Here is a 16,528-nt window from a genome sequence, read left to right as displayed (position 1 = left end):
CCTGATAGCGTCTGGACCACGCAAGCTCTCACAGCCTTAGCGCGGATTGTGAAGGCCTCGTCCTCCTGACGGCCAATCAGAGGGGTGCAGGGGCTTCAGGACACGCCCCCTCCATTTCCCCATTCCGGATCCTGCAGCGCCCTCGCGTACTTCCGTAAAACTCGGTGACCGCTCGCCCCACCTTCCGCGCTAGAACTCCTTCCCGGATTCGCCAACGGCCGCGGATTTCTTGGGGAACTACTTCCGGTCTCGGGGCCCGGCACGTGAGTCCCTCCCAAGAGCCGGAGGGAACCCAAGAGCCGGAGGGAACCCAAGGGCTGATTAATTATGTAAGTGTCCAACCCTGTAAGTGCTGATCCCCTCATGCCATCGTCTCAAGCTGTGAAGCCTGGCAGATTTTACAATACCTGCTGCTCTTACCTGTGGGGTTATGAGGGCAACATAAGACCATGTCTTTAGGGAAGCGACTCAGTTATCTCTAACAGCCTTCTTCCTGGGTGGCCAGTGACATATTTGGTGTTGATTTATGTTTTGGATTTCCCTTATTGTTTATAAGCCAGACAACTTTGCTTTGATTCACGTGGTTCAGAAATCAGTCAAGCCCAGACTAATTTTCTCTCCATTTATTCCCAAGGCCTAATTAATCTCTGCAGACCATAGCTTTCTGTAGAGGGAGGATAGCAATGCTGTTTAAAGAGTTTTGAGGTATAAAGGATATTGTTAAGTGTAGTCAACTATTTTGGGGGAACTTACCTGATAGAGAAATAAAAGTTCCACCTCAGAGTTTATATTCTAGTTGGGGAAAGAAAGCAATTACATAATACAATATCAGATAATTGTATGTCTGTAGAATTAAAAAAAAAAAAGTAGAGCAAATTTATTCCTTTAGAATATTTTAGATTCGGTAAAGAGCGCCCCTTGGTGTCATTTAACATGTTCTTCTATCCTCTTGTTGTGGAGCTGGGGCCTTCCAAGAAACGGAGGCACTCTGAAGGCCCAGTCTTCAAACCCCCATTCCTGAAATCAAATCAGAAAGATTTCAGACATGCTGCTCAGAGTAACAAGAATGAGTTTATTGAAGGGAAAGGGGATACTCTCAAGGGAAAGAGTGGTTCCTCTCAGGAGAGGGACAGTGTTCCTCTCCTGCACTCCAGTTTTTCCCAGAGAAGTTTCCAGAGAGTCCCATTCAGTCCACTTCAATTTTGACTGACAAGTCCCCACTGTTGTGGCAACTCTAAGTCATGTTTGGCCCCCAAAAAATGGAGATTAGTTCAGGACCTTTGTATAATCAGTGAAGCTGTAGTCCCTTTGCACCAGTTGTTCCAAACCCATTTACTCCCCAAGAGAATTACTTATAATACTGTCCTAGATTTGAAGGATACATGCATTTTTCTGCATTCCTTTTTGTCCAAAAAGCCAACCTCTATTTGCCTTGGAGGCTCCTACTTGTAAGGCCCAACAAGTTACCTCGACAGTCCTTCCCCAGAGCTTTAGAGACAGTCCCCATCTGTTTGGACAAGCACTGGCACAAGACCTCATGGACTGGTCATACCCTAAAACAGTGTTACTTAGGTAGGAACATGACTTTCTTTAATGTGGAGCTTAAGAAAAAATAATTTCTGAGAGCACCGACTCTCAATTTCCTGGACATATAAGAGATATAAAATCTCTTGAGAGAAGGCTCAATTGTGCCTTCTCCAGGTTATTTACTTTGGCATGACACTGGGAGGTGAAAAGCGTGGCACAGAAAGAATTCAACCCAAACTCTCATATCCCCTTCCTCAGACAGTAAAACAACTCAGGGCCTTTCTATGAACAAGGAAGTTTTCATGGAAACTTATGCTGCCAGACCAGATTTATCTGATCATCCTATAAATTATCCCAATCTCGTGCTATACACTGTTGTAGTTCCTTGGTGATTAATGGGATTTGGAGATCTGGATATGCAGTAGTGACAGATTTTGAGGTTCTTGAATCAGGGCCACTTTCTGTAGTATTAGCACTTAGCTAACAGAATTAGTTGCCCAAGAGCCTTCTAAAGATAAGAGCGTCATCATTACACACACACACACACATATACATTCTAAATATGCCTTTCTTATATTTTATGCTCACACAGCTATCTGGAAAGAGCAAGGATTGCTTACTACTACAGGCATTCCTATTAAGCGTGCCAAGAAGATTCTTTGCCTCTCAGGTAGCAGTTATCCATGTTACTGGACATCAGAAGGGACAGGACATAATAGCTTAAGGAAATAAGGCTGCAGATGTTACAGCCAAGAAAACTGCTTTACAGGGTTCCATAGTTACCCCACTCCTATAGGAAAATTATTTTCTATCCTCTGAACACCCCTGGTACTCAATGGAAGAAGCTCAACAGGCTGTTACTCAAAGATACTAACTAGATCATAGAGGACGGTGGGTTTCTCCTGAGGGCATCCTATTCCCAAGCATACCAATGAAAGATTTTAAAATCTCTCCACCATCTCTAACATTTGGGAAAAGATAATACTTTTACTCTAATACAAAAAAAAAATGTTTTCAGGAAAAAACTTGAAGGGCAAAGTCCATCAGATCATCTAAAGCTGTGAAATCTGCTAACAGGTTAATCCCTCCAATAAATGTCTCTGTCCTCCCGGACAACAAAGAACAGGTTGTTATCTGGGAGTGGACTGGCAGTTAGTGGGGAATAAAATTCAAAATATTTAGTAGTTTTGATGGATATATTCACTGGATGGGTGGAGTCCTTTCCTTGTAGATCTGAAAAGGCTATTAAAGTTGTAAAAGTTCTACTTTAGGAGACCATTCCTGGATTTGGTCTCCCTCAAAGTCTTCAAAGTGATAATGAACTTGCCTTTTTAAATTTTTTTAAATGTTTTTTTTAAGAAAGAGAGAGAGAGGGAGAGAGAATTTCAATATTTATTTCTTTAGTTTTCGGCAGACACAACATCTTTGTTTGTATGTGGTGCTGAGGATCGAACCCGGGCCGCACGCATGCTGGGTAAGCGTGCTACCACTTGAGCCACATCCCCAGCCCTGAACTTGCCTTTTTAAAAAATATTGTTTTAGTTGTTGATGGACCTTTATTTATGTGATGCTAAGAATCCAACCCAGTGCCTCACATATGCTAGGCAAGCACTCTACCACTCAGCTACAACTCCAGCCCTGGACTTGCTTTTAAGGCAGAAACAACACAAAAACTCTCTCAAGCATTAAGAATTACATTTCATCTTCATTGTTCACAGAGACCCCAATCTTCAGGCAAAGTAGAAAAAACAAAAAACAAAAACAATGGGCTTCTTAAGAGACACTTAAGAAAATTGCTTTAGGAGACTAAAATCCCATGGGTTAAACTTCTGCCATTGGTTCTGATAAGGCTTAGAAGTACTCCTGGCTGACAGGGACTAACTCCATTTGAGTCCCTATATGGAAGGCCATTTTTTGTCTACTGATTTACTTTTAGATTTCGAGACTACTCAATTAGTATCCCATGTTACTCAGTTGGTCAAGTTTTAACAGATTCTTACAGAAATCTGACAAGAACTTCCTGAGGAAGATCATCAAGGGCCCCCTCTCTTCTGTCCAGGGAATCTTGTCCTAGTAAAAACTATAGATCCAAATAGGGGCTACATACTCCCAACTGGGAGGGTCCTTACCCAGTAATCATGTCAAACACTTTAGCAATCCATGTAGCAGGATAAGGCCTCTGGATACATCATACCCTCCTTAATGCCTGGAGACCCCTTGTTGAGTCCACCACAAAGGAGGCTCCTACAGAGATCACTATACCTGTAAGCTGATAGAATATCTCAAATTCCTGTTTAAACAAGTTAAGTGATATGTTTGATTTTACTGGTCTTTTGATTACAATATCAGTGGCTGTACTGTGTGCTGTTGGGTTAATAGCAATAGCTCCACAAGACTGAAGTCCTACACATGAGATATTCCTAGCTTTAACCTATTTAGGCAGAAAACCCTGTTCTGTGTATTATTAGTATATACTTGAGTCTAGTTCTAACAAAGCCTAATTATGACCATATGTGCACAGATATATGTTGCAGGAATCTTTTCTCCTGGACTGTGGTACACACCAGGACTCACAGGATGCCTTTAACTCCAACAGTATAGGTATCTCATTTGCTTGGAACTATGATACTAAGATGAGGATATAAGATAAATTCATACACAGTAGTAATAAGAAATATGTTTTTGCTACTTGGACTCTTCCACCAACTATTCTTGTGTGAAAGGGACCCTCACCTTTGTGTGCCTTGGCACAGGGAAGGTTGTCTTTCACACTGGACATTATGTCAAATCTCACCTTGTCATTGCTGCAATGTTTCCTCTTTATGGCCTCCTCTTCCTGCACAGCACCATCCTTATTTATGTTCCTTAGCCATCTTTTATTCTGGTAATCCTATCTTTAAAATACTAATGGGAACATTACTATAGACAAACCACAGATTATTTTATATACTAATGCTACAGACATCCACAATTGTACAATGTGGGTGGACTACATTATTGTTTTGTCTAATATAAAAAACAAAGTACAGCTTCCCCAAATAGTTAGAGTTCCAAGATCTTGTGTAAATGTCACTTAAAATTATCAGAAACATCTACTACACTTTAATTTGACTTTCCCTATTTTAAAACAAGGTAATCAGGAAAAGAGCTTGATATGATACTTTGCTTGATGGAGCTGGAACTAACTGGTTTGGATAATTGACCTTGAGAGCTTGGCTGGCAGACTGTGCAGTGCTGGACAAGATGTAACTCAAGCTTTGACAATTAATGCTCAGTGGCTAACCACAATGATCCTGCCTCGCAAAAATGCTCTTGATTATGATAAGCAATTCCTGACATTGTCCAATAAGTCTACTTTTAGCTAATCTAAATACAGATACTAATGTTAACATGTTGTTTAACTGGACTGTCTGCTCCTTAAAAAATATACTTTAATACAGAAAGAAAATGACAATGACTATTAACTGCTAGAAATGATGTCATTTTTAGGAAGTTATTTGCCATGTATATTCCTTTAACCCACTGGATGACTTTACAGCCACTTCATATACAATGCTCTGATTTATTTTGTACTAGGACTATACAGCATTATAAAACCAAAACAACATATATTTTATGTAATTTTCATGCTATATCTTTTGTTGTACATTCCTAATTTGCTTTGCCTCACTTTATTGGTACCCATGTAGATGAAACCAAGGTGACTTATTCCTTATCTGAATATGTTATTTGAGATCAAGGATGAGTATGTTGCTGGTTGAGTAGGCAGATGGAGCCCTGTCTGCTTAAGCATTCCTCTAATATCTGTGACCTCACTCTGTATCCTGTGAATAACTTTTCTCTGTTCTATGAAGTAACTGTTCAACATGTATGCTTAGCAAATAATACTCAATATGTCTTAAACTTTCTTAATCAAGTTGCTCCTTTTGCTGGGTGTATCAAATACCTTTAAGGTCCTTCCTTGGCTGGGTGATGTCTTTTAACCTTTCTTTTGACCAAGTAGTTGATATTATTTTAACATAGACCCCCAAATCTTTGTATATATATATATATATATATATATATATACACACACATACATACACATACACACACACACATATATATATCTTTACAATTCTTAATAGATGTCCTTAATCAAACTATTGTAGTTAAAGATATATTAACACATAATCAACATCAGTTAAATCAATATAAAAGATGTACTCAAATTATAACTAACAGACTAATTGATGTTATCACAATAACTACATACCAGTCATCATTGGTATGATTTTCTGTTTCTTGCTCCAACTGTACAACGATATTCTTCTGTTTAACACTATAATAATATTTGCTTTAGTATTAATCTCACTCTGTTGCTGTAATACGTTTCTGTATGTTAAGATCAAAAGAATGGCTATACAGATGAAACCCCACATAAATATGCTTTCCAGTTTCTTCTGAGGACCTCTGTACAGTCCTGACAATACCTCTTAGCCTTGGCTTCTCCTCAGGAGGACACTCAGACTCAAGCTTTATAATGCCCCTTTCCAGCTTGAAGTAATCAGAGTGGTCAGTGTCCCAACTCCCAGCAGTAGTCAGGGTGTCCTCTGAGAGGGGGGATTGAGGGAGATGTATAAGGGCTTAGGCAGCCAGGGCAGGATGGCAAGTGAGGAGGTTAGGGGCAGGATCAGAACAAAGGAGCACGGAGAGGGTCTTCTGATGAGGTCAACCTCCTGGTTGTTGAAAGCACTCATGGACACAAGTGGAGGACCAGTCAGACAGATACTTCCATATCTGTGCTCCTAAGTGGGGAATCCAAAAAAAGAAGACTTTTTCAAATAACAAAAGCATAGAAAAACTAAAACAGACACGTGGACAGAAGAGGCACCAATCAATAATAGTGAGGAGAGCACAGATAGACAGGCCAAAACCCCCTCACTAGATTCCCAGCTCTGGGGCCCCTTCTCTTCAGAGAAGTCTATCTCTCTCACTTTTGCAATAAATCTGCAGCTTGCTTGCTATCTCTGTTGCTATCTGGTTCTGATAGCTCTTGCTATCTCTGTTGTGTCCTGTTCTCCAATTCTTTGCTGAACAGAGACAAAGAACCCAGCACTCCTAAATGGTAACAGAATAAACATGTGAGCCAGGTACTATGGTGAATGCCTGAAATCCCAGCTACTTGTGAGGCTGAAGCAGGAGGGTCACAAGTTCAAGGCCAGTTTGAGCAACTTGGTGAGCTTTTGTCTCAAAATTTAAAAAAATAAGTAAAAAAGGCTGAGAGTGTAGCTCAGTATTAGGGTTTCCCTGGGTTGAATCCCTAATATCACAAAAACAAAACAAAAAGCAACAACAACAACAATAAAAACCATACATGAGACTGGGAAAAAATTTAAGTGACTGGATATTAGATGATTTTAAGTAATTAAAATTTGTAGATATGTGCTTGGTGTGGGGGCACATATCTGTAATCCCAGCAACTCAGGAGACTGAGGTAGGAATATCCCAAGTTTGAGGCCAGCCTCAGAATTTAGCAAGGCCTTAAGCAACTTTACAAAACCCTCTTTCAAAAACTAAAAAGGACTGGAGATATAGTTCAATGGTAAAGTACCCCTGGGTTCAATCCCCAGTACCCCACAAAAGAGGGAATTCATTATGATATATTCATACATGTGCATAGTATAGTTTGACAAATTTCAAGAAAAAGAAGACTTTTTCAAATAACAAAAGCATACCTACTGTTTTATTTTATTTTATTTTGTACTGGGTCTTGAACCCAGGGGTGCTTTACCACTAAGCTACAACCCCAGGCCTTTTAATCATTTTAATTTTGAGTCATGGTTGCTAAGTTGCTTAGGACCTTGCTAAGTTGCTGAGGCTGGCCTCAAACTTGGGATCTTTTAGCGTCAGCCTCCCAAGTTGCTGGAATTACAGGTGTGTGCCTGTATGAATTCCACTTTTATTTATAATTATAATGCACCAATTAAAAAATAATAGAAAGGAGCTGGGCAAGTAGCACATGCCTATAATCCCAGCGGGCAGGGAAGCTGAGACAGGAGCATTGCAAGTTCAAAACCAGCCTCAGCAACCATGAGGCACTAAGCAATTCAGTGAGGCCCTGTCTCTAATAAAATACTAAATAGGGCTGGGGATGTGGCTCAGTGGTCAGGTGCTCCTGAGTTCAATCCCTGGTACCAAATAAATAAATAATAATAATAGAAGGAAGACCACTAGAGTAAAGGAAGGGGCTCATGGGAAGGATCAGGGTAGTTACTGGTGATTGAAATGGAGCACATTATGTTATTTGCATTGATGAACATATCAAAATGAACTCCACAATTATATATAAGTATAATGCGCTAATAATTTTTTTTTTAAAAAGACTCTTCCTTGGCACAATGGTAAAGACCCATAATCACAGCTAATTGGGAAGCTGAGACAGGAGGATCACAAGTTTGAGGCCAGCCTGGGAAACTTAGTGAGACCCTGTTTCAAATAAGAAGTAGAAGAGCATTGCCTAGCATATATATGACCTTGGGTTCAATCCCAATATTGGGGAAAAAACTTAGATATTTATATGGAAGTATTTACAGTTGAAATGACATCTGTGATTTCCTTTAAAATAACTGGGGGTCAGGGATATAATAGATGAACCAAAATTGATTGTATGTTGATATTTATTGAACTGAATGATGGGTTCATATGGAGCTTTTCACAATCAAATCTAATTTTTATGAATATTTGAAGTCTTCCATAATAAAATATTTTATCTCTATATCTTTAAAAATGATGTTGTATTTTTTTTTTTAGAATTTTAATATTTATTTAATATTTATTTTTTAGTTTTCGGCAGACACAACATCTTTGTTTGTATGTGGTGCTGAGGATCGAACCCGGGCCGCACGCATGCCAGGCGAGCACGCTACCACTTGAGCCACATCCCCAGCCCAATGTTGTATTTTTTTAAGAGAGAGAGAGAGAGAGAGAGAATTTTAATCTTTTTATTTATTTTATTTTTTTTAGTTTTCAGCGGGCACAACATCTTTGTTTGTATGTGGTGCTGAGGATCGAACCCGGGCCGCACGCATGCCAGGCGAGCGCGCTACCGCTTGAGCCACATCCCCAGCCCCAAGATGTTGTATTTTTTATACCTTTCTTTAATTAACTATTTTTTGTAGTGCTGAGGATCAAATCCAGTGCCTCACACATGCTAGGCAATAAAATAAAGGTCCATCAACAACTAAAAATATAAAAAGAAAACAAATACAGGATGAATTTTTTTTTTTTTGTACCAGGGTTTGAACTTAGGGCCACTCAACCACTGAGCCACATCCTCAGCCCTATTTTGTATTTTTATTTAGAGACAGGGGTCTCTCTGAGTTGCTTAGTGCCTCATGGTTGCTGAGGCTGGCTTTGAACTCATGATCCTCCTGTCTCAGCCTTCCCAGCAGCTGGGATTACAGGTGTGCACCATTGTGCCCAGCTACAGGATGAATTTTAACCACAAAACAAGACCTTTATGTGAACATCACATGCGTTTTTTTCTGAAATGAAGCAATGTTTTTATTTGTGCTGGGGATTGAATTCAGGGTCTAGCACATGCTAGGTAAGCATTCTAACACTGAGCTATACACCAACTTTTTAAATTCTTTATTTTGACACAGGGTCTCCCTAAGTTGCCCAGGCTGGCCTTGAACTTGTAGCCTCCTGCCTCAGCTTCCCAGTAGCTGGGATTACAGGCATGTACAACTACACCTGGCTAAAAGCAAATTTTTTGAAGTTAACATAATTTCATTACTGGGAAATTTTTGATCAATAGAATAAACTTCACAAAGTGTTTAATGATTTTATATTTACTGAGATTTTTATTGGGAAATCTCTGATTTAAAGAATACCTTCCTTGACTAGGTAAGGAACTGAGTAATAAGAGGTTAGTAGTATACAGATGTTAGTTTCTGATATTAGAAAAAAAAGCAGGATATCAAAGGAGATTAACTGGACAGTTCATCTTTATTGAGTTAGGAACTAATCAGGAAAACAGAAATTATATTAAATATGAGCCATTATTTAAAAGGTTTTGGAAGGGATGGGGGTATAGTTCAGTGGTTGAGCATTTGCCTGCTGAGAGCAGGAGCCAGAAATATAACAGGCAGACAGGGCAGGGACCTCCATCACAATAATTCCATGTACAAAGTATCTGATAGGCCATACAGCACGATATCAAGCACATGATCAACATCCTGATTGGACACGTGGGTGCATGATCACAGAGTGTCACACTCTGGATGTAGAAACTCCTCTCCCTAAAAGTCATTGCCATTAGCTTTAAAGGTCACCTCCAACAAATACCTTTTAACCCCTTAGCAACTCTGCAGCAACCCACTTGGAACCCCTCTCTTATTGGAGCTCCACTTCCTGTCTTTAAAAAATTAATTCTGGGACTGGAGTTGTGGCTCAGCAGTAAGTAAAGCAAGCGCTCGCCTAGCACTGGCGAGGCCCTGGGTTTGATCCTCAACACTACATAAAAATAAAATAAAGGTATTGTGTCCAACTGCAACTAAAAAAAAATTAAAAAAATAAAATTAATTCTGTTACTTTATTCTCTGTTGTCCATGGTCATCTGGAATCATCCAGATTATCAGGATTATCAGATGGGTGAGTAAAATGGACCAACAGAACCATCACTCTTGTTTTCTGGAGTTCTTTTAGAAAAATCTGCCTCAGTCCAAAAAAAAAAAAAATTATATATATATATATATCAGGCATCTGTCAGCCAGCTAAAAGCAGTAATGTAGCCACCAATCTAAGGACAAAGGCGACAATCTTAAGGAGGCTGGATCAATCCCCTTTGTCTCTGACAGAGGACTGTTGGTCAAGCTCTGTTTCAGCTTCTCTCCTTGGAACACAAGCCAGGTTGACCTGACCAGTTCAAACATCCATATCTTCCTTTCACTTTTTGACTGACTTGGCTCAATGTTGCAGAGTGCCCTCACCAAATATATTTTGGATCCTGAGACAAAGTCTTAGTCTGATTCAAGCTCTTTTTTTTTTTTTTTTCTCCGTGGTGCTAGGGATTGTGCATGCAAGGTAAGCACTCTACCAACTGAGCTATATTCCCAAGCCCTGGTTCAAGCTCTTTGGGAAAGTGGCAACTCACTAATCCCCAGAACATGAGTCAAACTTTCTATACTCTACTAAAAATGCCTTTCTCTCATGTTTGCTGTAGATCTCATGTAGACCCAGATTTCTTGATATGCTCCTCCAAACCCCAGTTGTCTGACTAGGACTCATAGATAAATAAGGCTATTGGGAATTTAAACAAGCTGTTGAGAGTTTAAGAAAGTTGCAGATAGTTTGTGGAAGGTAAATATCAAAAAGTTTGTGAATGTTATTAAATTGGCTATAAATTGTAAGGTCAGTTAAGGTGGTATAAGTTTTTTTTCTGGGTTCAAGTTTTGTTGTGCTGGTGCAGGCCAGAGTTCTCTGTGTCTTGGATCAGTGGGGTTTTCTTGAAGCATTGTCAGGATGATTTCTTCTTTCTGTTGGGATTTGGTTGATTGGGAGGCTGGGTCTTAGGGGGTTGGAGTTCATACCGGTTTGGGGGTCTTTTGAATGTCTGCTTCATGACGGATTGAACAGATGACTCTTGATTTGGATTGTTGCAGTATGGTTGACTTCCTAGGTGTGTGTGGCTGACTCTATACTGGGAGCTGGGTGTGTTTGTCAGGGAGGTTTGTCTGAGTGTTGATGTGGGGGTTTGTGGAGTGGGGACTTGTATGAGCTTGGTACAGTCAGGATGGTTCGCCTGTGTTAAACCTACATGGGCTTTAATTTTACAGACTTTTGCATTGGAACTTAGAGCTCTCAAGTGGGCGTGTATGGTTCTCAGGTGTGTGCATGTACCTGGTTACTATTTGGTGTATTGGTTGTATTGTGGTGGCCTAAAATGACAATCATCTGGCCAGTTATGAGGTGGTCATTTGGGGGACTTTGGAACAGGTGCAGGATCTGATTCTTTGGGACTTAGTTTGCTTGAGTAGTGGGAGCCTGGCTGATGTAGGAAGTTGTCTTGACACAAGCAGATTGGGATTTTGGGAGGAACTTGTTGATTTGACATATGGAGTGTTGGATTCTAATTTGTGTCAGTGCACTGAGGTTTGACCTAAGAGAATGCTTGAATGATAACTTCTTCCCTATGGAGTGAGGCATAATTCTCCCCGCCAAAAGTCTTTCAACTGATGGTAGGCTTAACACAGGCAGGCCAGGGTTTATCATAATGGACAGGGAATCACAGGACGTGCAAGGCCATGTCAGTAAAAGTGACTACTCCAATAGGCCACAACCCTTTACCAAGGTCACTCATGGAGGAAAGGGAAGGAATCTAAGGGAATTAAAAGATGCAAGGAGAATACTCTGATAGGCCACAACTCTTCACATGAGAAAGGGAAGGAATATCAAGGGATGCCCTGGTCAGGAAAAATAACAGAATCCCATGTTCTTCTCCTTTTTATCTTACAGATGGGACATACTCCCTGTGATGTCGACACACACTTAGAATGTATCTCAAATAGTTGGGATCAATTTAATCCACAAATTCTAAAAAAGAAATGCCTGATATTTTTCTGCACCCAAGCCTGGCCTGAATATAAGCTGGAGGATAGAAAAATGTCCTCTCAAGGGAAGCATAAACTATAACACCTTCTTTTTACAACTGGCTTGTCAGAAGTGCCCTGTGTACAAGCTTTGTGCCTCTCATGCTCAAAACAGCAGCTTTCCTTGCCCCTTAGTTGCATGCAGGATATTCATCTGGGATGTAGGATGCATGAATAAGTGCCCCAAATTTGAGAACAGAGGAAAAAAGTGTCACTTTTAAATCAAAACCACTATTGGACATAAATGGCTATTTTATATTTTCTTGTATTCTGGGATTCTGTTTCATCAAATTCCTCCCCAAATGCAAAAGAAATGGAGTGATGGAATGGCCTTCTGTAAAGGCCCCAGACCTTTTGAGGAGATGTGCATTCTGCTTTTGAGACAACATCACAGGTGCTCAGCTTCAGAAAACTGACATGACAGGCCCTGTAATGTTGGGGAACACCCTAATTCCCATGGGGTTTTCTTTTCTCTCCAGGGTGGGCACCAGGAAGGAAAATGAAAAGATCCTGTATCTGGGCTGACTCTAATCTGATCCAAAAGTATGTTCTGGTCTGATAAAGATATTCCATGTGCTCCTTTACTAGCATAATTATGGCTGTGTCATTTTTCCCCCCCCAAAAATCTCTTTTTTTGAGCTCATAAGTTCTCTGGTAAATTCACCTTTGGTCCTGCATGCCTAAATTAATATATCTTTTTGTTCCAATTAGTCTTATCTAACTTGTGTTTTCTTTAGCCCTCATTTTTTTCCTGCTCTATTCAGAGAACAATTATTCAAGGGTTAACTCTCAAATACACTGGAAAAAGAGATATCCTTTAAAGAATCCTAAGGAGGGTGATAAACAGTGGTAATAGTGGGAGTAAGTCTGCCCCCATGCAGGACAGGTGGCCAGCTGATCCTTGGATTTCAGCATCCACCAGGGCTGACAAACTCTACTCCTAATATCCCCAATTTCACAGGCCCTCTCCATGTCTGAGTCATTGTGCATACCTGTGTATTGAATTTCATGTCTACATATGAACTTGTACCTACATTGTTTACATGTTACCAAAAATTGACTTGTAGATTGCCGAAGTCTGGCTGGGCACAATTCAGGAGCCACTTGTCAAAAGAAACGAACTTTATTTTTAGAACACACACACACTGCACCACACAGCTCTTCAGGAAAACCCTCAGAGCCCAACTGTCACCACCGGCTTCCCACAAGCCTCTCCACCTCCCCAACTCCTCCTGTTCTTGAGGCCGATTGGTTGGGTCGTGTGGGCAGAGCCAAAAAGTCCCCCAATGAGCAGCTCCGTGGTCTGAAAGGGGGGGAAATAACCCAATGAGCATCACCGCAGAGGAGCCAATCAGTTGGCAGCTAGAAGTTTGCTGGGGCCGCTGTGAGCCAATCATCAGCTGGCAGCTGGAAGTTTGCTGGGGCCCCTTCTGCTGGGGCCACTGTGAGCCAATCATCAGCTGGCAGCTGGTGCTGGCAGCTGGAAGTTTGCTGGGGCCCCTTTGGCTGTGGCTCTCAACAGTAGATAAATGAATACTCATAAATTTTTTAAAAAGGATCCAAATACCTTTTAGTTTATGTGACTTAAATAAAAATTTTTTTAACAAAAGGATAAATTTAATTGGAAAAGTAAAGATATCTTTTTTTAATATTTTTTAATTGTAGATGGATATATACCTTTATTTTATTTATTTTTATATGGTGCTGAGGATCAAACCCAGTGCTTCACACGTGTTAGGCAAATGCTCTGCCACTGAGCTACAACCCCAGTCCAGTAAAGATATCTTTAAAATTACTAACCTACTTATTTTTCTAGGTGATCAGCCAGTGGTCAGCCAATCAATGGAGTGATGTTTTCTATAAAATGTTTACCAACAAAGTGTAATGTCCATTGCTTTTAAGAATTTTCTTTGTATGGGGTAAAAATGGGAGTTCATAATCCACTTGAATCAAATGTATGAAATATGATATGTCAAGAGCTTTGTAATGTTTATAACAACTAATAATAAAAAAAAAGAATTTTCTTTGGCAGGTAAAAAATGGCTTAAAATGTTAACTAGGCTTGTCTGATATCTTGGTTTTCATGGGTAAATTAAATTTAACATAAATGGGACTAATATTTTTATACATGTTTATTAAAAGATACTTTAATTTGCAATATTAAGATACATAAATATCAACTGCTAAATAAAATTCTAGAAGATTATAGAAGTCTGATTCAAGGTCTAATAACATAGGTTATTACATTATAGTTGACACACTAAATAAATGTGATTATAGATACTCATGTCTGATAACTAAATATGTTTGTCTGAACTTTGTATAAGTGTTTTGTTAAAGCTTGTAAAATAAGACCTTAAGTAGGTTTGATAAAGGCAAGGTAACTAATAAATGCTGACTTTTATATATTATATCTGACACAAAAGCCCACACTGCCGTTTTAAAACCTGGCTTGTAGCCAGGTGTGGGGCACATGCCTGTAATCCCAGCAGTTTGGGAGGCTGAGACAGGAGGATCACGAGTTCAAAGCCAGCCTCAGCAACAGCAAGGTGCTAAGCAACTCAGGAAAACCCTGTCTCTAAATAACATGCAAAATAGGGCTGGGGATGTGGCTCAGTGGTTGAGTGCCCTTGGGTTCACTCCCTGTTCCCCGTACCCCTCCCCCCCATGGGGGGTGGGGGAACAACCTGGTTTGTCTGGTTTCTTTTGGGTACATAATGTCTTATTACATAAATGGGGTACATTTATACATCAGATAAGTTTATTTCTGATCATTAATGCTGTCTCTCTTGTTAATTTCTTTGGCATTTTTCTTGTAAAACTTTTTAACTGTTGCCTAACAATGTTTTGCAGAAGTACTATTCCTAACAAAAGAACCTGAGTTAAGACAATAAGCCATCACCTACAGGAGGGAGAGAACATAATGCTGACTTCCAGTACTGATACTGACCCTAATTAAACAAAAGGGGTAACTGTCAAATTGTAGACATTAAAGCTAAAACTCATTACTCCTACTTTAAGACTGCTGAAACTGGCCTGCTTTGTATTTAAAGCCAAAACTTGGAGACAAAAGTTAAGGAAGTAAAAGGGCTAAGAAAAAGAAAACAGCCAATATTCTGGTACTTGCCTTCTAAAGTCAGCCAGAACCCTGGAAATGATGGACTCATAAGGGGCCTACAATTCTGGTGAGTCACCCAATTTCTGATCAGGGGGATCATGAGAGCCCTAGAGGACAGGAAGCCAACCAGTGCGTATTCTGCAAAAAAGAAGGTTATTGGAGAGGGAAATGTCTCTGATGCTTCCAGGGGAAGCCACATGTGGTCAGCATGACCCTGACCCATCCTGATAGATGGCATGGCTGGTAGAAGAAAAGCTAAAGGAGCGAAGAGCTTCTCCCAAGTTCCTAAGAGTGACCCTCTGGCAAATCTCAGCTGACTTTAACAGTAAATAGAAACAAGGTCAATTTTTAACCAACTTGCTCTTGAACACCTGGCTGGATGGCTGGAAAGAACAACCAAAGCACAGCCATACATGGACTTTGAGAAAGAAAAGACAATGGTTCTTTTAGTATAACTCAAGATGTACACTGTGTCAGTCCTTTCAAGGGTAAGTAAAACTGGGAGGTTATAAAAGAATTTTGTTTTTATATAGAAGTGCCTGATAACTATTACAAAAGGCTCTGTCAGAGTCACAGTTTGTTCTAAGTCAGTTCAAAACTTACAGATCTTCTTAAATTCCTACATAGGTAGGCTCAATATGTTTTTCAGTGGTGTGATTATTTAGCCCTGATATTTATCCCTCTAAAAGATATAATGTAGCACATGGAAGCCTAACCAACTTTACCAAGAGAACCCTACATGACATAGCTAAAGGGATCTCTCTACAAAACAAAGGTAATGGTAATAAAAAGCTATTTATAGGCAAAAATTTGATGACAGTTCAACAGATCCCTGAAGCCTATGAAATTTGTCAAAAGAAAAATCGCCTTAACAAAAAGGTAGCTCCTCTGGTATACAATGTTAAAGGTAAATATCTTGGGGAAGACTGGCGACTAGATTTCCCTTACATGCCAATGTCAAGAGTCATACAAGTGTACAATGAGTCAAAATGCATTTTTCTGTTATATATACCTAATTAAAATAAATAAATAAACTTTCTTTAAAAAGAGCAATATCTCTGGTCTGGGTAGACAATTGGGTGGAAGAGTTCCCTTACAGGATGGAAAGGGCCTTGGAAGTAATTAAAGTTTATGTTTCTGAAATCATACTCAGGTTTGGAATTCCCAAAGTTTACAGAGTGACAATGCCCTTTCCTTCAAGGTAACTATCACTCGAAGAATCTCTAAAGCACTATACGTACAATATCAT

At 39.8% G+C, this 16,528-nt stretch overlaps 1 long non-coding RNA gene across 1 annotated transcript; it reads left to right on the top strand.

The window, feature by feature from the left end:
- Positions 1-16: 16 nt before the first annotated feature.
- Positions 17-16,328, top strand: LOC125618167. The gene is made up of 2 exons (XR_007349424.1): positions 17-329; positions 15,015-16,328. It is a non-coding gene; the product is annotated as an uncharacterized LOC125618167 (long non-coding RNA).
- The last annotated feature ends 200 nt before the right edge of the window (positions 16,329-16,528 follow it).

Source organism: Marmota marmota, unplaced genomic scaffold (genome assembly GCF_001458135.2).
Source record: "Marmota marmota marmota unplaced genomic scaffold, marMar, whole genome shotgun sequence".
Lineage (NCBI taxonomy): Eukaryota > Metazoa > Chordata > Mammalia > Rodentia > Sciuridae > Marmota > Marmota marmota.
This window is presented reverse-complemented; position numbering and strand designations above follow the sequence as displayed.